Source organism: Hemicordylus capensis, chromosome 2 (genome assembly GCF_027244095.1).
Source record: "Hemicordylus capensis ecotype Gifberg chromosome 2, rHemCap1.1.pri, whole genome shotgun sequence".
NCBI classification, from domain to species: Eukaryota; Metazoa; Chordata; class Lepidosauria; order Squamata; family Cordylidae; genus Hemicordylus; species Hemicordylus capensis.
The window spans coordinates 128,812,040-128,836,147 of NC_069658.1; positions in this window are offsets into that span (position 1 = coordinate 128,812,040).

The following is a 24,108-nucleotide window of genomic DNA, read 5'->3' on the forward strand; positions in this document are numbered from 1 at the left end:
GGAACAGCACAGATCCCTTTTCTCCAGCACCTTTTCTCCAGCATCCTGTCGACATTTTCAGAGGCGACCAAATGGCACCACTAGACAGTGGCTTCCCACACTGCCAGAGTGTGGCTACAGCACACTACTGGGAGCTCAGAAAGTGTTCCAGGAGTGGAGTTATATCTTTTGGGTTGAGACTCGCAGCAGTTAGTCATGCAGCAGAGTACCTAGTTTGAACTGGTCACTGTCAGCCATGCGGACTGGCTGGCAATGCACACAATCTGGAGCACTATGCTCAAAAAGACTACAGCAGCCTAGATTCACTCTTTACATAATATTTCAGGCCAGGGCTATAAAGTCCGCCATGAATATAGCACAAAAAAGGTCTTATTAACAGAGGTGCATATATTTTATTCTGGCATTATAGAAGCCAACTTGACCTCTCCTAGTCCCAGTTAGGGGTGTGCACGGAACTGGCTGGCCTGGTTCAGTTCAAGTCTGAACTGGATTTGAACCAGACTCGGCCAGTTCAGTCCGAACTGGATTTGAACCAGACTCGGCCAGTTCAGTCCGCCACCCCTTCAAAAAAACCCTGGTTCAGTCCAAGGTGGGGTTTCGCGGATACACACACACACACACACACCTCTTACCCCCTTCGGGTAAGTGCTCCAAAATGGCCACCATGCCGGAGGAGGAAAGGCCTGAATGGGCCAAAGAGCCAGCTGAACTGGCCAGTTTGGACTACAAGGAAGGCCAGTGGTGTGGAGGGGGAACCTCCACGGACCCAGTCCCAGTCCCAGTTCATTAAGACAACTAGTACATAAATCCACCAGTAGTTCTTTCTCCTCTGGGTCTACAGTGCATGCAGACAACACCAGGCTCTCCTGCCATCCAATGAAATTGACTAGTAGGAGATCTAGAATAGACAAAAGGATAGACTAGAATAGACAATTTTTGCCACAGGAGGTGGCAGTGGCTACCAGCCTGGATGAGTTTAAATGGAGGTTAGACAAATTCACCGCCAATGGCTATTAGTTAAGATGGCTATCTGCTACCACCAGGTTCAGAGGCAGCATGCCTCTAAATACCAGTTGCAATGGAAGCAACGACAGGAGAGGGGACACATGTGGCCTTCCCAGAGGCATCTGGTAGGTCACCGTGGGAAACAGGGGCACAGATCCCCCCTAACTATTTGAAGAGTTGCCAACTGCATTTTACTGAACTAACCCCACCAAACCTAATAACCCATATCTACCCCCAAAGTGTCTTTCTCCTCCTGCCAAACCTAATATAATCCATATATTCCCCAAAAAGTGTATTTCCCCCCCACCAAACCTAACCACGTACATCACCCCGCAAATGTCTTTTCACATATGCACACATACACACACACACACACACACACACACACACACACACACACACTACCACCACCAAATTTAAGTGAGGACTCACTCCTCAAGCTTTTTCTCTGTCTGCATCCCTGGTGGGAAACAGGATACTGGACAAGAAGAACCTTGGAACTTCTGTTCTTATATCACGGAGCCATTTTGTACTACGTGCCACTTGACAGCAAATAATAACTAGGTTCTAGAGATGCTCACACACAAGCAGTGTTTTGCACTGTGCCTCTTCCCCTACCATACCATGATCAGCACTATTGGGAAAGTGATGATAGTGCACACTTTGTGATGAGCCTAGCTTCTTTTCAGACATTTGCATGCCTGGTGCCTGTTTCTGTATACTTATTATTCTTTTTTGTAACTATGTTACTTTAGTACAGAAGATCCATTGTCCCCAGACCCCGACCCAAAAGAGACACAGAGACATAATTTTTGGGTGGAAAGGGCCACAACTTTTATTAAGCAAACAGAGGCATAGTGAACTGTAAAACAGGGTGATTAATCACCACCAGTGTGGGCTTACTAAGGGCGGGTAAGCAGTCCACTGTCCTACCCACACCCTTCAAGGTGACACACCCTGGCTCAGGAAACAAGCAGGTGTAACCTGCCCCTCCCCTTCAAAGCCAACCCCCTTTTGTAAGAGGGCCTGGATACTTCTAGGCCTTTGCCCACCCTGGACTGCTCAGCCCAAGGGTTAGCGATGCCCTGAAGCCAGTTTCATGGCCAACCAATTCTCCCAGGGCCACACAAACTACAAGGGAGCGATTGACCAGTCCACCTCTTAAATATCCAAAGGTGCTCACCAATGTTCTTACCTCAAGATACCCCCCAGCCCGCATTGTTCCTGCCCTGCTGTGACCTGCCTAACTAATTCCCCCATGCAGAACAGAGTAGGCAAAAAACAACAACCGCCAACCGTGGCCAATCTGTTGGGAGCAAAAAATTCCTACTCAGCCCCCTGCAAGGCGACCAGTCGCTAAACCCGCTCTGCATAAGGGATGGGTGGGAGGGGATGCCTGGCCCGAACTGAGGACTTGGGGTGGGAGCTGGCCTCCAATGGCCACCAGCCCTGCCCTCATCTCTCCCCTAGCCAATCAGCTCTTCTTTTGGGCCTCGTGCAGAGAGGCTGGGACAAATTGCCCTCCCCTCTGCACGAGGCCAAGGGGAAGGACATTCTGAAAAATAAACAAGTGTGCTGCAACCTTCAATTCCCAATGATTCAATTTTTGTAAAAGATTATCTTGTCAATAAAATGTGGCCCAACCAGTTAATCAATTAAAACCTTTATTGATCCATCAATTGTTAATAGGGATGTGCAAACCGGTTCTAGGTCAAGCTGGTTCAACATCATACCACTACAATTCGAGGGTTTGCCCTCGAGCCAGACTGGGTCCAGTTCGGCTTGAGATCGAGCCAACTCCTCCACCCCCGGGCCAGCTTGGGAACAGTTCAGGGATTCTAAAGGTTTTTTAAAATTAAACACTCACCGCTGGGTCCACTGGCCTTGGAGGGGGCTCTCCACCATCTCCCTCTCCCCCCGGCAGCCTCTCGCCCACTCTTCTAAGGGCCATTTCAGCCCATTTCCTGGTCATCCCTGCCCTTTCTCCAGTGGTAGCGGTCATTTTGGAGGCCCCTGCACATACACCCTGGCATGCAGGGTGTATGTGTGGTGGCCTCCAAAATGACCAGTACCACTGGAGAAAGGGCTGGAATGACCTGAAAATAAGCTGAAACGGCCCTTAGAAGACTGGGGGGAGGTGGGTGGGGACCCCTCCCCCCGTGGAGACCCCTCCCCCCGTGGCCATGGCAGCACCTTCCCCCCTGAGGCTGCTAGATCAAGTGGTTATATATATGTATATATGTATGTATATATATATACATACACAGGTGAAACTCGGAGAATTAGAATATCGTGCAAAAGTCCATTAATTTCAGTAATGCAAATTAAAAGGTGAAACTGATATATGAGACAGACGCATTACATGCAAAGCGAGATAAGTCAAGCCTTAATTTGTTATCATTGTGATGATCATGGCGTACAGCTCATGAAAACCCCAAATCCACAATCCCAGAAAATTAGAATATTACATGGAACCAAGAAGACAAGGATTGAAGAATAGAACAATATCGGACCTCTGAAAAGTATAAGCATGCATATGTATTCAGTACTTGGTTTGGGCCCCTTTTGCAGCAATTACTGCCTCAATGCGGCGTGGCATGGATGCTATCAGCCTGTGGCACTGATGAGGTGTTATGGAAGACCAGGATGCTTCATTAGCGGCCTTCAGCAATTCTGCATTGTTTGGTCTCATGTCTCTCATCTTTCTCTTGGCAATGCCCCATAGATTCTCTATGGGGTCAGGTCAGGCGAGTTTGCTGGCCAATCAAGCACAGTACACTGTATACTTTTCAGAGGTCCGATATTGTTCTATTCTACAATCCTTGTCTTATTGGTTCCATGTAATATTCTAATTTTCTGAGATTGTGGATTTGGGGTTTTCATGAGCTGTACGCCATGATCATCACAATTATAACAAATTAAGGCCTGACTTATCTCGCTTTGCATGTAATGCGTCTGTCTCATATATCAGTTTCACCTTTTAATTTGCATTACTGAAATTAATGGACTTTTGCACGATATTCTAATTTTCCGAGTTTCACGTGTGTGTGTGTGTGTGTGTGTGTGTGTGTGTGTGTGTGTGTGTGTTTAGCTAGCTGTGCTGTTTGTTTGGGGGCACAAAACCGAACATATCTGGTTCAGTTTGAGTCTGGTTCTAACTCAAACCAAACTGGGCAAACTGGATTTGTGCAGTGGGGATGGCAGCAGAGACATCAGAGATTCGGAGATGGCATCTACAGCTGGCCCAGATTGTCATTTGGGAGACTGAGGGGGGCGTGGTTAGAGGCCATCTAGCAGACCCTCACCTCCAATGCCTGCCCCACTCTCTGCCAGCCCCACCACCTTAATTATTAAGGTAAATAGTACTCCCCCCCTCATTTTGTGTAGGGAATTCCCTTTACCTGTAAAGGGGAATCCTTGCTGGATTCCACTTTACAAGTATATCCCCAAGACGGCCAGTGAGCTGGCTTGGTCCAGTTCAATGGCCAAACTAGACAGGACCCAGATAGGTTGAGCCTGAAGCCAAGCCGACCAAATGGCCAGCTCTCTCACCCCTAACAACATCTACAAATAGATGGGTTCTGCTAACTTTTGTACTCCAGGTTTTCATACCATTGCAGTATAGGGCCACTGGGGGACTTCTTCAGGAGGCAGAGAATACATTTGTCTAGTAACCCCTGCTAACTTGGCAAAGAGGCACCTTTTAACGTGGTGATTCTCTTTATTTAGTATGGGGAGAGTAACTGGCCCTGTCCACCCCCAGCACAGTACCTCCAGTGACTGCTGCTGGTGTCTTTCTTATGTTTCTTTTTAGATTGTGAGCCCTTTGGGGATGGGGATCCATCTTCTTTATTTGTTATTTCTCTGTGTAAACCGCCCTGAGCCAGTTTTGGAAGGGAGGTATAGAAATTGAATTAATAATAACTAGCCAACCCGCACAGAGCATCTGTGCGCTTTGGGTGCAGCTGTTTTCCACTCCCTTTCCCTCCTGCCCTGGTCTCTCCTCTCCCCCCCGTCCCTCCAGGTCCGCGCGCTCTGCCCTCCCTCACTTCCTTTCCTCCTCCCTCCCCCCACACAAAGCCTCACCGGGCAGCAGGCAGCCAAAAAGGGCCCCACCGCCACCGTTCCTCCTCTCCAATGGCGAACAGGGAAGCCCTGCCACCCAATTCCTTCCCGCCCCAGGCTGAAACAGGTGAGGGAGCTGCGCCCCACCACCTGTTCCCCACTCACCCCTGCAGGCACCGCCAGGGCCAGTCTGTCCCTGTGCCTCCTGCCTCCTCCCAGCCCAGGCCGCGGCTGCGATGGCTGGGCTAGTGCTGTGGCAGCTGCTGTCTCCATGCAGCAGCCCACGGCGGCCACCACCACCTCTCCACAGCTGGGGGGGCTGCCGCCGCAGCCGCAGCCTCCTCCTCGCAACGGCTGCCACCATTTCCCCCCACAGCTGCAGCTCAACTCAACGGCCTCCTGCTGCTCGCTCAGCTAATCCCAACGGCTCCCATTGCCCAGACAATCCACTGGGTTGCCGGGACACATCCCCACAGAGGCATGTCTATGGGGATTAAATATATGGATAACAACTACAACAACTACAACAACAACAGTATTCTCCCTACCAGCAACATCTCCAGTCCCATTAGTTCCTGCTTCCGTAGATGTATACTGAGCATTGATACTCTCGTTGCTGCTCGGGACAATCTTGCTCAGTCCATTTGCTGTTTTCTTTCACTCTTGGAAAATCTTTTACAAATATGGGCAGCAGACTGCTCATTGGTGTTTCACAGTTTATTTGAACAAGACCACCTGGCCGTGGTCTCAGTTGAATAGTGACACCAGAGACAGAGCAATGGCCCTTTTTTTGTATACTTGTGCCCTTTCCTCAAAATGTCTGCTCCCTAAAGTAAACCCATTAGTGCACCCAACAAACTCCTTGTATCTTTCACTTTCATAGTATGCCACACAGATGATTTGTACAAGTGAATCAAAAGCACATATTTTCAAAAATGGTCAATATCTTATTAACTAGAATTGGTTTCATTGTATATCTACTGCCATTTTTCAGAAGACCAATAGGCAGAACAGGTTTCGCCTGCCTGAGGTTCACATTAAGCCATTCAGTTTGTTTGTATGTAGGAAACACATTTTTTCATCTTGCTCCATCCTGTTAATCCTCTCCCATTCTTACTTGCTGTCATTTCCAATGTGTTGTGCATGAGAGGAATTTGTGCTGGCACTGCTGCACCAGACATTTATTTTCTGTCATCTATTGTGTCTGAGGTACCTTTTGCAGTAGTGTCAATAATCAGTCATCCTTTACTAACCTTCCCTGTGTTGTCATCATTCCCAGAATTCCAAGATATGGGACTTGATATATATTTCGAATTGCTGCACTGGGCATTACTCCGGAGAATAATTGCCTCTTGGTCAGTGTCTTGATTTACCGTGGATTCCAGAGTACTGTCCACACAGACAATTGCCTCAGTTGAATCAGAAGTCCATTGAGGGATAGTTTGATCTTTCTCGGTTTCTTTAGCACTGACCACTAAGGCAGTTGCCACTGCATGGGCAAGCTTCATGGTGCCCTCCGGTGATTGAATGTGATGGAAAACAAAAACACCCAGATGCAAGGCAGGTTCTTGTCTTGAAATCTGAAACCTCTGCACTTGATGTCCTTGAAATAAAGCTCACTTGAAGCACTACTAGCTGTAACAACACCATACCCAAAGAATGGGACCATCACACCTGTCCACACAATGGAATCAGATGCAAGACTTTAATAATGCCATCTACCAGGTTGGGAAGCAATGGCTGGTTGCCCCTGGTACCCTCAGCACTTTTGATAGTGACAGTCTGATTCATATATACTTTGCCATGCATGTGAAAACATTCACATAGCACTTCTCTGTTTAATCAGTGGATGGACTATTCTTCACTCTATTCTTCTTGCTTTGCATCTCCTTGAGCAGGAATCCTCAAGCAGTATATTTTTGCTTAATTAACATTTTGTAGGCTGGCCTGTGGCCTTGCCCTCTGCCTCTGTTTCACTCAGGACGACAATGAAGATGTGTCTCAGCAGTGCCTCAACATCATTAATATCTTGTGATGGTACGAGTTGAGCCATACTTCTAAGGTAGAATTGATGAGTTCTGCAATGCTGCCTTGGCAGACTAGGCCATTTTGCCCTTAGGTTGATCATGTTTGCAACATCATTCCTGATCTAGCAAGCAGGAAATTCCAGCAGTCATGTGTTCATGATCTTGTGTCCATGATCTTCACACACTCATTAAGGTAGTCTGAGTGGAGGGAAATGGCATGAATGCACATGCTGACATTAGTGTTAGTGATATGTCTACAGCAGGGATTCTCAAACTTGGGTCCTCAGGTGTTATTGGACTTCAACTCCCATAATCCCCAGCCTCAGTGGCCTTTGGTTGGGGATTATGGGAGTTGAAGTCCAATAACACCTGAGGACCCAAGTTTGAGAATCACTGGTCTACAGCAACCTCCTTAGGCATCAATGCACCATCATGAAGCCACATTGCCAGCCAGTGTCTGAATGCCTCGGTATGGTGTTGTTCTGACAGCACACTGCACAGTGGGTAGATTTTTTTAGTGTCAGGATTTCAAACAGCAACATTATACAGAACTGTGTGTCCTTATTTCATACCATCAGTTCCCTTCTCAGCTTTTTAAACCAAACTTCCTGTTGTGTCAATACTCGTGAAGTCTTTTTTTTCTCCAATCTTGCAGTATTAGTTGTAAACATAGAGTTGTGCCGAGCTGTGGTATCTCACACTTAGCTTGTTATATACCACATATATTTATTTATTAATAAATAAATAAATATACCACAACGCATATGATACCTTGATACGGTTCTATGTCCCTTGCAAGGGCAACAGCTAGTATGGGGATCATCATACAGACGACTTCCCCTCATTGCTTTGCACTTTGCTATATGCAAAGCATTTACAGTAGGCAGATGACTTGGTGCTGGGTCACTAAAACACATCACAACATTTGCACCAATGCTCCATAGAGCTGTTGCAGACATGTTTTCCTTAGCAATAGCAATAGCAATAGCACTTACATTTTATATGCCGCTCTATAGCTGGAGCTCTCTAAGCGGTTTACAATGATTTTTGCATATTGCCCCCAACATTCTGGGTACTCATTTTACCGACCTCGGAAGGATGGAAGGCTGAGTCAACCTTGAGCCCCTGGTCAGGATCGAACTTGTAACCTTCTGGTTACAGGACAGCAGTTTTACCACTGCGCCACCAGGGGCTCACTTAGTCATTTTTTTGACTGCTCACTCCCTTTCACCCCTAGGCAATTTTCCCTACAAGTGTGTAGGATGCTTTTGTTGGAACCTTTCCTTGTACGTGCACAGCATTGTTACTGGGCCTAATTGAGGTGATTCTTTTATGCATTCTGTTAGTTTTGCATTGCAAAATGTGCATTCCTCTTTCACTGTCTAATGCTCTGCTCTGTGTGATGTTGTAAACTTTGCTCCCATACACCCTATTTTGTATAGCAGTTTCAAGTGCAACCACACACAATGGTTTATGTGTTGAGTCCACACATGGCGCTTCCACACATTGTAATACCAAATATACTTGTTTTTCTTGTTCTTGTATGCCACCCTTTCTAATGAATCTTAGCCCACTCCTCTTCCAAGAACATGATTATGAAATGTGTGATATGTACACTGTTATCATTATACTCTTTCCTCCAACTCCACTGTTGTTCCTTGTTTTCTTTGCTCCATTCTTCTTTGTTACTTTCTTCTTCCTCATCTGTAGACAAAATGGCACAAATAGGCACAAAACTAGTACACAAAACTCTGGTAGAGGTTATGGGGAGATATGACAATGATCTGAAAATATTCATTTTCAAGAGCATTTCCTTGGGACCCCAATTTGAAATGCCCATTATGCCTCCAAATGAGGTCGCACAAAACTCGGAGTTTGTGGCACAAAATGACACAAAACTCTGGTAGAGGTTTGGAGGGGATATGCTGATGTTTATCTTTTGGGGGCTGGGAGGAGCATGTCCTTGGGACCCCAATTTGAGATGCCTGTTATGCCCCTAGAGTTGGCACAAAGCTCGGGATGTGTGGCACAAAATGGCACTAAACGCAGGTAGAGATTTTGAAGGGATCCCCAACTTGTTTTGAGAGGATATGAAAGAATGCTTTTTCAGGAGCATGACTGTGGGACCCCAATTTGAGATGCCTGTTATGCCCCAAAATGAGGTGGCACAAAACTTGGGGTTTGTGGGACAAAATGGCACAAAATTAGCACAAAACTCTGGTAGAGGTTTGTTTATTTGGGTGAGGCAGTTTGGGAGGAAATGGAGTTACGCTCTCATATTTCTCAACATGATTGATATCACTACTTCGTAATTACCTGATTTGATATGCACATTTCTCCAGCTTGTAATTTGGTTGTTACAATGGAGTGCCAATTCTCTCAGAAGTTATTTTCTGGCTTCAAACAGTTGACTACATACTGTAGCCTTGGCTATGGTTGTGAGGTGAATGCAGGGCATGCAAAACCATGCTATAGTTTCCGGGGGAATATGAACAATGGTGCGTACATAACACCATCAAGTGTGGTGCAGGTGCCAACATTATAAACCAGGAGTGACGTGTCGGAAGAAATGATGGGACTTTTTCCTGACACTAGCTGATAAAGCTTTAATACCAAGCTAATTCTCAATCAAGCTCAGGTGAATTTGGACATTGCAATTTAAAATGTTAGATTATCTCTACATCAATTAGTGAGAATTCTACTTAATTCTCCTTTCATCTTAAATGAAAGGAGGGAATCGCCAAACTTCTAATAATCTTTCACGCAGACGATAAATGTTAGCACATTTTATTTCTTCATATTACAAAACCTAAAAGGAGGGGAAAACTGTATTTGCTGACCTTCATTAGTAAAGTATCATAAATGATTAAGGAAGGCTATGAGTCAAAACAGAATTAATTCAATTTTTCTGGTGATTCAAAACTGTAATTACATTAAGCATATGTTATATACTACACCAGGGATCTCAGCTTGATTAATTTATCTCTATTTGCCATGTTTCTTATTCTGTGACATTTTAATGAGAATTCTTCCATACCACAAGACGATGGGCTTGAAACTGAATGAAAGGAAAATATGCTGCAGTAACTTTATGGCATTTTAAATTGCCCAGAGACAAAGCGAGCTTTTGCAGAAAAGGCATCCTTTGATTGCAAAAAGACGATTTCAACAGTGTTGAAAGAAAACCACTTTAAAACATTGCACAAGTGGTACTTGACCCCACCACATAAACTTTAAAGGATGGGAATGTTGCCTGAAAGCATTGGCTGGGATGTGGTGTAAACATAGCAGGTTATGTCTACTGTAGTGCCACATTTGGCACTGTTTCTGTGCTCCTGTGAAATCACAGCAGGTATGCAGAGCTGAAAAGAGCATGTAAAACCCACAAAATAAAAACAGTGGCCGACATAATGCACAGCACAACACTGATGTTGCCCATCAGCACTGTTGCTCAAGCAGGCAGAAAACTGCACATCAGCAGCTGCACAGTGCTACTTCTATTGTTTCCAAAGGAAGTACCACTGCGTAACTGCAGGTGCACAGTTTTAAGCAACTGCCCACTTGAATCAATCAATCAATCAATCGATTTATTTGTGTAGCCATAATAAACATATTTGATTCAAAAACTGGGTAGTTAACAAAATCAATAGAACACTTCATTTCCAGATGGGGCTTTTAGCTTGCTTCTCCTCTAGAGTGGAGAGTGTGCGGTCACATATCAGTTAGTCCCTGTGAGCTATCAGGGAGTCCCTGTGAGCTACTGATGAGCAATTCACACATGATTCAGGCTTTTCATTGTGCGTTAGAATGTAGCACAATTTATGTCCGGTGTAAAAAAATCTACTTTTTGTGTTGTTTTTTTAGGGCAAATTTGAATTCCCTAGCAAATTCAAATTCCCAAATTTGAATTTCCTGAAAAGGAATCATGTTGGCCAGTTTTCTTAATGACTGTCATACTCCTTGGGATATATCTAGATGTGGCACTGGGAGATCTGAGACTGCATCAACAGCTATTCTTAAAAGTTTAACCATGGAGAGGGGGATCTGATTGGAGTTGTGGCCCCAGGGAGGGTTTTGAACCCTTCCCCCCTGCTAAAACTGAACACTCTCCCACAAGTTGACATTTACGCCATGTGGGAAAACAGACACCACACAGGGAAATCATTTTGACTTATTCTGAGATAACCTGATTGAGGCCTGGAGGAAGTTCAGCATCACTACTTCCATCCTTTCAACCACTAACAGCCCCTTCTGACCTCATCTTTGCAGGGCTCTTTTGGCCAGATCCACTTTGTCCTTGGCCTCTCCTTTATCCAGCTCCATGCCTTCACTGCCCACCATTTCATCAGGCCCTGCCTTTCAACCAACTGTGTGTATTCTGTCCTGTAAGCTACCCTGTCTCTTGTCCAGCCTCTCTAGCATGCTTATATTTATATACAGCATTGCATTTGAGCCTGTGTGTTGCCCTTGGGACATAATTATAACTGATCTAATGTGAAAGAATAAAATATCTGACATCAGACTGGAAATGTATCTGCCACTATTCTTACCCTCATTTTATTTAGCATGCTTCAGAAAATGACAAATGTCCACATCCTTCAGTGGGTTAAAATTTTATGAATGATAAATTAATGACAGGCACAACGGTGGATAAGAAGCAGAAGCCTACTTTAATTCTTCTCATCCTCCTTCAGCATTTTATGGCACTATAATTTAAGTCATCCTCTCCCTTCAATATTTTGAGTTTCTAACCTCTTGGCTGCAGAATACTTTGAGGTCACAGTCTTATTAATTTCATGCAATTATTATTATATTTTATTCTGCCTGTTCTCCAAAGAGATCAAAGTAGCATACACAGGGCACCCCTTAATCATATATAGGAGGAACCACAAAATTATCAAGCAGAACCGTGAGCCCACAAACCCAACTAGTTAACAATCAGCAAAGAGAATACATAGGAAGATGGCTGCAGAGCAGAATGCTCCAGATGATACAAGTACCTTTGACTGAGGGCTAGTTTATTAATCACATGGCTGACATCCTAAGGAAGCATCGGTACTGATAGAAGATCAGCATAGTAATGCTTCCAGATTTACTGCACCAATGCAAATTTTTTATTATCTCTATCTCCTTCCCCTAGAAGCCCTCAGGGACATATCTTCAGGTGGCATAGAGGGCTTCCTGGGGAAGAAGGATATCAAAAATTGCCCCTTCCTTGGTGTACTTATTCAGGAAGTGCTGGTTGGCTCTGGTCTTTTCACTGCACCATCATGTTAGCCAGTGACTGGAACATAAGGTAATGATTTGCATGTGTGAATGAGCCATCACAGATACAGTACCGCAGACAGAACTTTCATACCACTCTAGCTCATCTCACACAAAATGCTCTTCAGTTGAGCTACTTCACATATACTATTGCCAGTCATCAAAGGCACAGTAATTAAATTATATGCAAGATTTATATGATTTTCAAAAAGGGATCCAGGAGTGCTCCGGGAAATTACAGGCCAGTTAGCATAACGTCCGTTCCAGGCAAATTGATGGAAAGCATCCTCAAGGATAAAATTGTAAAGCACATAGAACAACAGGCCCTGTTGGAAGAGAACCAGCATGGCTTCTGCAAAGGGAAATCTTGCCTCACCAACCTTTTGGAATTCTTTGAGAGTGTCAAAAAGTGTGTGGTTCAAGGTGATCCAGTTGACATAGTATACCTGGACTTCCAAAAAGCTTTCGAAAAAGTTGACAGTCATGGGATAAGGGGACAAGTACATGTGTGGATTACTAACTGGTTGAAAGACAGGAAACAGAAGGTAGGTATAAATGGAGAGTTTTCACAATGGAGGGAAGTAAGAAATGGGGTCCCCCAGGGATCTGTACTGGGACTGGTGCTTTTTAATTTATTCATAAATGATTTAGAAGTTGGGGTAAGTAGCAAGGTGGCCAAATTTGCAGATGATACCACACTCTTTTGGGTAGTGAAATCTAGATTGTAAAGCGCTCCAAAAGGATCTCTCCAAACTGGGGGAGAGGGCAAAAAAATAGCAAATGCGGTTTAATATTGGCAAGTGTAAAGTGATGCACATTGGGACGAAAAACCCCAGCTTCAAGTCTACGCTGATGGGATCTGAGCTGTCGGTGACTGACCAGGAGAGGGATCTTGGGGTCGTGGTGGACAACTCATTGAATGCATCTACTTCTTCTTCTTCTTCTTCTTATTATTATTATTATTATATTTATATCCCGCTGTTCCTCCAAGAAGCCCAGAGCGGTGTACTACATACTTGAGTTTCTCTTTCACAACAACCCTGTGAAGTAGGTTAGGCTGAGAGAGAAGTGACTGGCCCAGAGTCACCCAGCTAGTGTTCATGGCTGATTGGGATTTTGAACTCGGGACTCCCCGGTCCTAGTCCAGCACTCTAACCACTACACCACGCTGGCAGCTGTGAAAAAGGCCAATCCCATGCTAGAGATCATTAGGAAGGGGATTGAAAATAAAACTGTTAATATTATATTGCCCTTAAACAAAACTATGGTGTTGCCACACCTGGAGCACTGTGTACAAATTTAGTCATCATATCTAAAAAAGGACATTGTAGAACTGGAAAAGGTGCAGAAGAGGGCAACCAAGATGATCAGGGGCCTAGAGCACCTTTCTTATCAGGTGCTCTAAATAACACCTGGGGCTATTTAGTTTAGAAAAAAGATGACTGCAGGGAGACATGATAGAGTTCTATAAAATCATGCATGGAGTGGAGAAAGTGGATAGCGAGAAATTCTTCTCTCACACACATAACACTGGAATCAGGGGTCATCCCATGAAATTGATTGCCAGGAAATTTAGGACCAGCAAGACGGAAGTATTTTTTCACACAATGCATAATCAGCTTGTGGAATTCTCTGCCACAAGATGTGGTGACAGCCAACAACCTGGATGGCTTTAAGAGGGGTTTGGACAACTTCATGGAGGAGAGGTCTATCAACGGCTACTAGTCGGAGGGCTATAGGTTGCCTCTGAGTACCAGTTGCAGGGGAGTAACTGCAAGAGAGAGGGCATGCCCTCAACTCCTGCCTGTAGGCTTCCAGCAGCATCTGGTGGGCCACTGTGTGAAACAGGATGCTGGACTAGATGGGCCTTGGGCCTGATCCAGCAGGGCTGCTCTTATGTTCTTATTTTCTTATGCATGCATTTGTGAATCAGCTCCTGAATCCTGGCACTTCTTCTATCAACCGTACATGGAATATGTTCTTCAGCAGAGGTTCCCAGAGGACCGTGGCTGGAAGTATAGTATCTATATATATAATTCTCCTGGGTGTGCCTTTAGAACGTGCGTCCCTGCAGCCCAGCTGATTGGCTGGGCTGAGGGGGCGCCTGATTGGCTAAGGCGCACCCAGGAGAATGCAAGGCAGTGGCGGCAGGCCCGGCCATGCAAGGCGGCGGCTGGTGGGCCCAGCCCGGCCGCAGATGTGAGGCGGCGGCAGCGGCGGGGCGGCGGCGGCCTGGCCTGGCAGCACGGTGATGGTGCAGGAAGAGCGAGGCAAGTCAGGGAGGGGCCGCCTATGGGCAGCTGCCAACCGTGGGATCATGAAAAGCCATTAGTCACTAAACCCAGAGTCCCTGTGTATTAGTCACTAATTCACAGTTAAAACTCTGGGTTGCGCTTTCCGCATCTTCCCGATCCCTCAGGGCTCTGCTCCTCGGTTCCTCCTTGCTCTCCCCCTCCCCCTCACGGAAACCTTTCCACCATGGGGTCTTTTAATCTTTCTTTTGGGGGTGGGGGAACATGATTCTAGGGATAACGTGAGTCGCGTCCCACACAGCTCATCATCTCCATCCCAAACGGAGACGGTTTCAAAAATCAAGGCGCAGGCTAGAAGAGCCGAGGGTGAAGCTGCTTTATACCGACGTCAGACTCCGTATTGAGAAGCAGCATCAGTCAGGTCCTAAAAGAGAGGATCTTTGCCTGTCGCCTCCGCCGCTCTTTTCCCTCCTGCCAGGGAGATAGTAGCTAGGGGAGAGGGGGCCCTGTTCACCCCTCTCTCTTGCAGCCCTCAGTGAGGGAGATAATGAAGAAAATAGGGAGGGTTGGAGCTGGGGGGGGGCGGGCTCTTTAAACCCTTTTGCTCAATTAGAGCTACACCCCCCTGCCTCCTGCAGAACATTCTCCTCTCGCAATCCCCCTCCTCCTTTTCTTCCGCCTTTAAACTACATTATATAATTTATTCCCTATAAAGTTATGTGTATTCCTCTTTGTATAATCTGATACAGACAAGTATAAATGCAGATCAGAATCGCCAGTCCAAGTGGTTCAACCAAAAGCAGTATCTCAAGTCCGCCCCCCACCCTAAACCAAACACAACAAAGCAACAGGCAGCTCGCCAATACCGTTGTCGGGTCTCCTCCACCATTATAGCGCAGAGGGGTAAGAGAGCGTGGGGCAGAGGGAAAGGCAAAAGAGCGTGGGGCAGAAGGGAGGGAGAGTGGGGCAGGAGGGAGGAGGGAACAGCCAGCCCCAAAGACTGCACAGATGCTCTGTGCGGGGTCAGCTAGTTTATTATTAAATTGATAATGGCTTTAGTACTTATCCTGGACTTGAGCAATCCAGAAGCTTCACACTAGATACCTTTCTCAGAAGCCCATGTTGCGCACAGTTTCAAGCAGCTAACTAGGCTCGGTTCTTGGAGGTTTCCAGACAAGCAAGGTTCCACAAAGTTACTGGAGACCCTGATGGGACAAACCAACCAGCCTGGACTACAGGAAAACTGAGCTCATGTGAGCTTCTTTCAGATGCTATCAGACTAATTGCTTTACTTTCTTGTGACCATACTGTAAAAGGCAGTGACCATATCCAACCTGAGCAGCCATTTTTGAGCTCCCTATTGCTAATACAGTGCATCTTAAAACTTTTGAACACAACAAAGGCAATTTTGAAAATGAATTGTGGACCAGAAGGGACAATACATCATGTAGAGTAATAAAAAAGGAACATTTATCCTCATGAGTTAGAGTTGTGGAAATAACTTATTTTATCCCTTAACTTTGAGGTCCTGGGAGTAGTATAAATACAGGTCTACTGCACCAGAAGGAATAAAGAGCTACATCTAAACTGTTATTTATGCTTATGAAGTGTCAATTGCTTAAAGAACTTGCGTTTACTACTGCCTGAGCACCAGTTACTGTTTAGAAAGTCTAACACTTGGAAAGGAAATGTTCTTTCCAAAACACACAGCATCAGAGCTAAAGACCCATATATGATAGAGAACAGCTATAAGATCTTTACCCATAGAAGCCTTCAGCTTTGCACTCTTCTCAAGTATATCCCATAAAACATGTTTATATGCCAAATACAGACCAATTCACACATGCATATAAGTCACCCAATTTCTCATCATGTGAGCACTGATATGGTATCTTGCAAATGGATGGGAATTTCCTCCTCCATAGAAAAAAAATATTGTGTTTGAGCAGATGCAAGATGATATGAAAGGTATGTCTGTGATCACTCATTCACATGAATCACCAATAACATCATCAATATAAGTTATTTAAGGGATGGGCATGAACATGTGTGAACCAGCCTATGCAGGGGATGTTTTTTTCAAAAAATTACAACAGCCATGATTTTCTGCCAGGCAAAGAGGAACTGCCCTCTCTCTTGGCCATGGTGGGATCAGATAGTTGGTGAAGAAAAATGGAGCTGACAAATGGCCAGTTATCTGCAGCAAGGAGACTTACAATATGTTGCTTCCACAGCCTGCAAGTAGGGATGTGCAAACAGGTTTGAATGAGAACCGGTTTGGTTCGAAGGTTCAAATTAGAACCAAACTGGGCATTGCATTGGCAATACCAGTCCGAGTTCAAACCAATCAAACCTGGTTCGTTTTGAACCGGTTTGAACTGGTTCAAAGGCTCGAACCTCCATTTCAGGTGTTATCCTCCATTTTGTGTCACTTGTGTTGCTTGATTTCATTTCTCCAGCTCATGCTTCCCTGATTGGCCAGTTGAGTCTGGCCCTCTGGTAGTCTCTGCAGTGGTGCTGTTGAGGGCTGACTTTCAATAGATCGCAGCGAGGGAGCTACTCTGCTACGTACAAAACCCTGATCCAGAATCAGGTCGCACTTCGCTCCTGAGGTGGAGGGCTCTCCGCACCAGGCCACCCCCCCAAGGGGGGGGGCACCCGGCTATCCGAGGCCAACCGAGGCTCCACGGCGCTGTGGTATCATTACGTTTAGGGGGGATTCTGACTTAGAGGCATTCAGTCATAATCCCACAGATGGTAGCTTCGCCCCATTGGCTCCTCAGCCAAGCACATACAGCCAAGCACACACCCTCTCTCTCCCTCAGGGAGGGTGGCTCAGGCACAGCACACAGGAGGAGGTTGATCCGATCAATCAATTTGACAACACCTAGCATCTAGCAAAAAGAGGAACAAGTTGAGGCTCCCTTGGGGTATAGTATATTGTAACTGCAAGGGTCCGGCTATACTGTCAGTGTCTCAAGGCTGTCAGTTTTGTGATTGCTTTATGTGGGAGAAGTATTTTTGCTGTATGCTGAGATTTGCCTGAATCTGGTGAGAAATAAAGCTTTTGATTAAATATAATCTCTTGATTCTCCTCGTGTCTTCTTGGGTATTGGGAGTCTCAACAGCCAGGACCATCAAAAGAATCCACAATTCCTGTTAGTGTGAGGGTTTTTTGGGTCCCCATTTATTCCTGGCTGCAGGGATTTGGGGGCATCTAAATATCTCTTACAGTGCCACTCCTTGAGAACTGGCACCCTATTGGCTAGGGGGGAAGGCAAATGTGAGGGCTCCAAAAGGAGGGAATTTCAAGTTTTATTTAAAGGCAAGCCTCTGGTCTTGCAAAATCACTCTTGCTGCAGTCCTCCTTGGCTTGCTGAGCTGAGTGCTATTGGTTGCTGCTTGCTGGTGAGAGTCTGCCTGCAGACTTGCTGTGTTTGTTCCTTTCTCTGTCGGCCTACAGCAGCAAGTCCAAACACAAATTGGATTATTGGTTGCTGTATGAGTTCTTTAAATAAATCCCTACACCCACGTGCACACACACACCAGAGAATCTACTCTGATAGAGAAGACTGTTAAGAGGCCAAAAACCAAGAAATTCCAGAGGGGAAAAACCATAAACCCCACAGGCTTGGGGCTGCCCACCCCAGTTTTGTGCCCCTAGGTGCTCTATGAACCAGTTTGAATCTCCATTATAGCCTATGTAGAACCTTTTAGAACTGGTTCAAATTGGGTTTGAATTCAAACCAAATCAGGGGGAGGTTGAGCAAAACCAAAACCGAACCTACCCACCTTGGTTGGAAGCTGGTTCGAATTTGAACCAAACAGGCCCAGCCGGTTTTGTGCACAAAATCTAGCCGGTTTTGTGTCCTACCTGCAAGGACCTGGGTGCAATCAGGGTGCAATGTACAGATACAAAAAGACATTGTATGATATAATAAGGTCATTCATATGACTTTCTTGGGGCTAGGGGGGGCAGGCAGCGGAAGGCAAGGTGTAAACTACCTTCACCACAGACGATACACTGGAGTCCTGAACTGCGCAGAGTGCACGTCCATACGATGGGTGCCATAGTGCACCATGAAGCATTCTAGAGGAGATCCCACAATGCACTGTGTGGGGAGAGCAGTGCATTGGGGGATACCCCCATGAGATGGGTGCTCTGGGTTCCCGTCTCTGTATTTGCCTGGCCTGCAAGCAGCCCAGGCAAACATATAATCATGGAGCCAGCCCCTGCAACTCTGTGCGGCCTGGGGCAGCGGCGGATTGTCTGGGCGCACAATTTGTGCACCCAGCAACTGGGCCTGTTCATCTTCTGTCCATCACTCTGCACAGCATTTGCACACAAGCCTCCAGCTTGTGTGAGCTTTCATAGCCTTCCTCCGTGCGCACCCTCCCACCCAGGTCCCTGATGGTGAGAAAGGGCTTTGTATCTTCTGATAATCCACTGAACAGTGAGGATGTTTCATTTTACTTAATGCATCTCTCTCTCTTTCTCTCTCTCTCTCTCACACACACACACAGAGTGAACAGCTATTAAAAAACAGAATAGGCTGCAGGAAACACAACATGTACTTTGTCTTAGGGGAAGATTGCCCTTTATGCTGAAATGGCTAGCAAAAGCCATGACCTGAAGCAAGAGCAGAGATCCAGCACAATTAATAGAAATTCTCTCCCTCCCTCTCTCTCTCACACACACTCACACACACACAGCATACCTTTGAAGTTCCTATATCTCCAGAAAGTCAGTAGGCTCTAATGATATTTCTCTGAAGCACTGGCACAAAGACTTCAACTGGCTTTAAGGAGATTTGGATGAATAAATTAATAATTAATGGTAATTAATGGTAATGTGCATATGCATGTGTGGGACATGCATTATCTGGTTTCTAACGCTACCAGAAATTTTGCCTGAAGCCAGAAGTGAAATCTAAATCCAAAAATCTGCAGCTTCCTCTTCTCAGAACCACTCAGCAGTTCACTAAAACTGGGAGGAAACCATATTATTGCAAAATGGAGTAAAATTTTGAGGAATACAGTGAAATAAAACACATTTAGCATTTCACAGGGTTTATTACTCTTGGCAATGAGCTGTAAGTATGCATATTACAAGTCCGTGGGGGGGAAATGTATCTTAAAATGCATCAGAATTCTGTAGCAACCTGTAATTGCAACACAATGATTTGATTACATTGTGTTTATTCAATTACTTCAGCTTACTCTTACACACCCACTCCAGCAAACTGACAAGCAGTGTATCATAAAGGAAATATAAGCCATAGCACTGGTAGTTAATATTTCTCAAGCACTACAATCATGAACAAAGAATCATCGGGTCACAGGGGCCCTTGTAGGGTGTTTGGTCCAGCCCCCCCCCCCGAAAATGCAGAACTAGCCTCTTCCTGAAGACCTCAAGGGAGGGAGAGCCTACCACCACTTAGGTAAATGGTTCAATTGCCAACCTGCTCTTACCTGTAAGAAGCAGTGGAGGCTGGTCAGTAAGGGCAGGAGGGGCAGTGTCCCCCCACCCCCCAACAAAAAAACACAAGCTAATAAAGGATCAGACTTACCAGCAGCTAAACCTTCAGAGCAGGAAGCTTCTTCCAGCCTCTCCTCCCCTGCCTGTAAATTCTTGTTTTGGTCTTACTGGCTGGAGCAGTTGCTACCAGGGGCGTAGCAAGGCTGGAGTGGGCCCAGGGATGGGATTTCAAAATGGGTCCCTCGCTGCCTTCCTCTCCTTCTCCTGGCCCCATGTCTTTGCTGCAAAAGAATATTAAGGACACGTGTAACAAGATACCTTAAGTGGCACAGTGGGGAAATGCTTGACTAACAAGCAGAAGGTTGCCGGTTCGAATCCCCCACTAGTATGTTTCCCAGACTATGGGAAACACCTATATTGGGCAGCAGCTATATAAGAAGATGCTGAAAGGCATCATCTCCTACTGCACGAGGGATGGCAGTGGTAAACGCCCTCCTGTATTCTACCAAAGACAACCACAGGGCTCTGTGCGCACCAGGAGTAGAAATCGACTTGATGGCACACTTTACCTTTAATATGGCATAGCAGATTAACAGAGTACAGGAAACTACAGTTACAAGGTGTAAATAACAGCAGAACCGAATAATACAATAGTATCAATGAAGAACTTTAACAAATGCACATATGCCAACTGTGACATCTCACTACCACCCACATACTATCACATTCTATCACAGAGCACAAGGATAGTTGCTTTCCCACATTAGTAAAGCAGATTGTGTGCATCAATCCTGTGTTACTTAACTAAAGTTCTAATGCTTCTTTCTAGCAAACATTGGGACTGCCCTTGCCTCCAGACATACCTCCTGCACTTTTGAGTTTCATTAAACCCAAACAAGTTAATTACAATGCATATATAATTTTTGCATATATAATTATAATGCCAGCAGGAAGCAAGCAGAAATGTTTTTGTGGAGCAAAGTGAATTCCAAAATGACAGGGGAAGTGGAGGAGTGGAGGGACGGGGACAGAAGCAAAGTTCATACATACTAGTCAGCAGTCCAGAATTTAATCATGGCTCTTGTGTTCTAATGCCTGCTCAGCCACTGCCCTGGTGCTCTCACACATCTCACTTCATCTCATCATCTTCCTGGTAAGCTTATGACTCTCAACATAAGCGATTCAGAAGTTAACCCCTGAAGCCAACCCCTGCTAACTGGGCAAACAGGCACCTTTTAATGTGGCAATGCTCTTTATTCAGCAGGGGGAGTGTAACTGGCCCTATCCACCTCCAGAACAATACCTCAAGTGACTATTGCTGGTGTCTGTCCTATGTTTCTTTTTAGATTGTAAGCCCTTTAGGGAGAGGGAATCCATCTTATTTATTTGTTGTTTCTCTGTGTTAACCGCCCTGAGTCATTTTTGGAAGAGCAGTATAGAAATCGAATAAAATGATGATGATGATGATGATGATGATGATGATGATGATGAAACCTGCCCAGCAAGGAGAAAGCAGTTTCTCACAAGACTGCCTTTTCCAAAGAAGATTATTTTAAATGGCACAACTGAAGAGCTCCCCAGGTCAGATGCTTGCCAAGGGGTTTTCAAACCTAAACACATGCACACAGAGAAGCAGAAGGAGGGAGAGACTTTTAAACAGGGGCCCTCAAAGATAGGAAGTGGTGATGGGGAATCTGTAAAAGTGATGAAGGGGATTCCATGATGAATGAACCTTTGAAATCCATACTGTGCAAGCACCCCCCCCTCCAAAAAGAAGATTGACAGCCCTCGAACGAGTCAGGGCTGGACAGTGGGACACACAAATCAACACAAAGCTGTCCTCAGAGCAACCACAGTACAGCTTCAACTCTGCTGTGCAAACCCCACCCACGGCCTAACAGCTGATTGGCAGTGTGTTCCAGCAGGGGAACAAAGGAGCAAGGAAAGGCCCTAGAGGCAAAGAGCAGCAGCAACAAGGAAGGAGCTCAGGCTGATTGCTAGCATGCCGCTGGCAACCCTAGTGCAACCCGACAACAAAAGCTGCTTGCTTCCCCTCTTTTTAGAATCAAGAGAGAACACGGTACTACAGGAGGAGCAGGGGAGGAGTACCAACCTTGCCAATTTGGAACTGAACTTCTGTTTAAAGAAAAACAATTGTTTGATGGTGTGGACTGGTCCTCTCCTCTCCTCTCCTCTCCTAGCTGCTCTGCTCTGCTGGCGCCGGCACTCACTCTTTTGAGCGGGCAAGGGCAGGAGAAAGGCAGAAGCAGCTGATCAGAGGGGGCAGAAGGAGCACAGCAGGTTGCTTAACTCGCAGCTCCAGCTAAGCAGGAGAAGAAGAGGCAGGCAGGGCGACTCATGGGCAAGGGGGGCTGGCCTTGGGCGACCCCTCTCTGACTCTGTGGGCCCAGGTGTGATTGTCCCCCTTTGTCCAATGGACCCCACGCCCCTGGCAGCTATTCAAAATGCTCCAGCCAATCTGATTCTTAGGGGGCTCCTCCTTGCACTGCCCCCAGGAAGAACTAAAATAATGGGTTAAAAAATGCACTTCCTGGTTGCTTCAGGGAGTATATTTTTAATATGTCCCCCCCCCACTTCATCCTGGGGGAGTGCCAGGAGGAGCCCCCTAGGAATCAGATTGGCTGGAGCAGCTTAATAAGCAGCTGTTCCAGCCAGTAAGACCAAAAGATCAGGCAGAGGAGGAAGGGCTGGAGGAAGCTCCTTGCTATGGAGGATTCCCTGGCTGCTGGTAAGTCTGATCTTTTACTAGCTTGTTTGGTGGGAGGGGGAAGAGATCCCTGCTTTCTCCCTTCTGTCCCTCTTTCTACCTTTTGCCCTCCCTTTCTGCCTTTCTCCCTGCTTTTTGCCCTGGCTTTTTTACTTTCTGCCTTCTTTCCCCCATCCTACAAAACCTTTTACCCCTGCTTTTCTGCTTTCCCCCCTCTTTCTATTTTCCTCCATGCTGGGAGGCTTGGGTAAATACTCAAGCCCACTGGTGTGGAGGAAAGGCAGTGGGTGGTGGTGGTGGCTTCTGCCTCAGTGATCCAGTTCTGCCCTACCCCTCCTGCTCCAGTGCCCACCAGCCACTACTGGTAAGAGGTTTCAACCGAAATCAACCCTCCTTTATATCCAGTAGATCTAATTCTGCCCTCTGGGGCAGCAGAGAATAAGTCTTTGCCCTCTTCTGTGTTGCAGTGTCTCAGGTATTTGAAGCATGCTCTTGTGCTCCCCTCCATCTTCTTTTATCCAGGCTAAGCATACCCAGCCTTCAAACTTTCCTTATTCAGGGAAATCCCATGACTTGCAGGGATTCTGTTCCTCGCCTACTACCATAAGTAATGAAACCACAATGCATTATGCCCATGAGAAATGGGGGTTTAGCTTCCAAAATGGACAAGAAAGGTGAAAAAATAGCAAAAAGACAGTGGGAAAAGGTGAAAAAAGGAGAACATAAGATGAAAATGAAAATATTAATTGTACCATGCTCCATGGGGTCTATATGTGCCCAGGAATGCCCCCTAAAACCATGAAAAAATGCAGGAAAAATGCCTTTTTAAAAAAAGGAATGAGCCACAAAATGGCTCCTCCTGGCAAAATGGTGGCCAGAAATGACCTCTGCTGTTACTTCCGGCCCTCTAGGAACCATGCATATATGGGTTTTAACCCTTTCATAACTGTAGTTAATGAAATCAGGTGTCAATTAGACACCTGTGAATACATGGAACTCTGAATACCAGTGCTGCGAGTAATAAGGTTTGCCTGTACAGCTTGTTTTCTAGACCTCTAACCATCTTCATTGCCCTTCTATGAGGTCATTGCAATTTGTATAAATCCTTTTAAAACTGAAGCGCTCATAACCTATCTGGACTCCAGATGAGGTCTGAGCAGTGTGGCATGAAGTGGAGCGATTACTTCTCCTGACTTGTAAACTGTGGTTCTATTCTTCAGTTTGAAAAAGTTGAACAGAATGCTTGACCACTGAGCAATTTGATGAGATCACTGCTAATGTAAAATC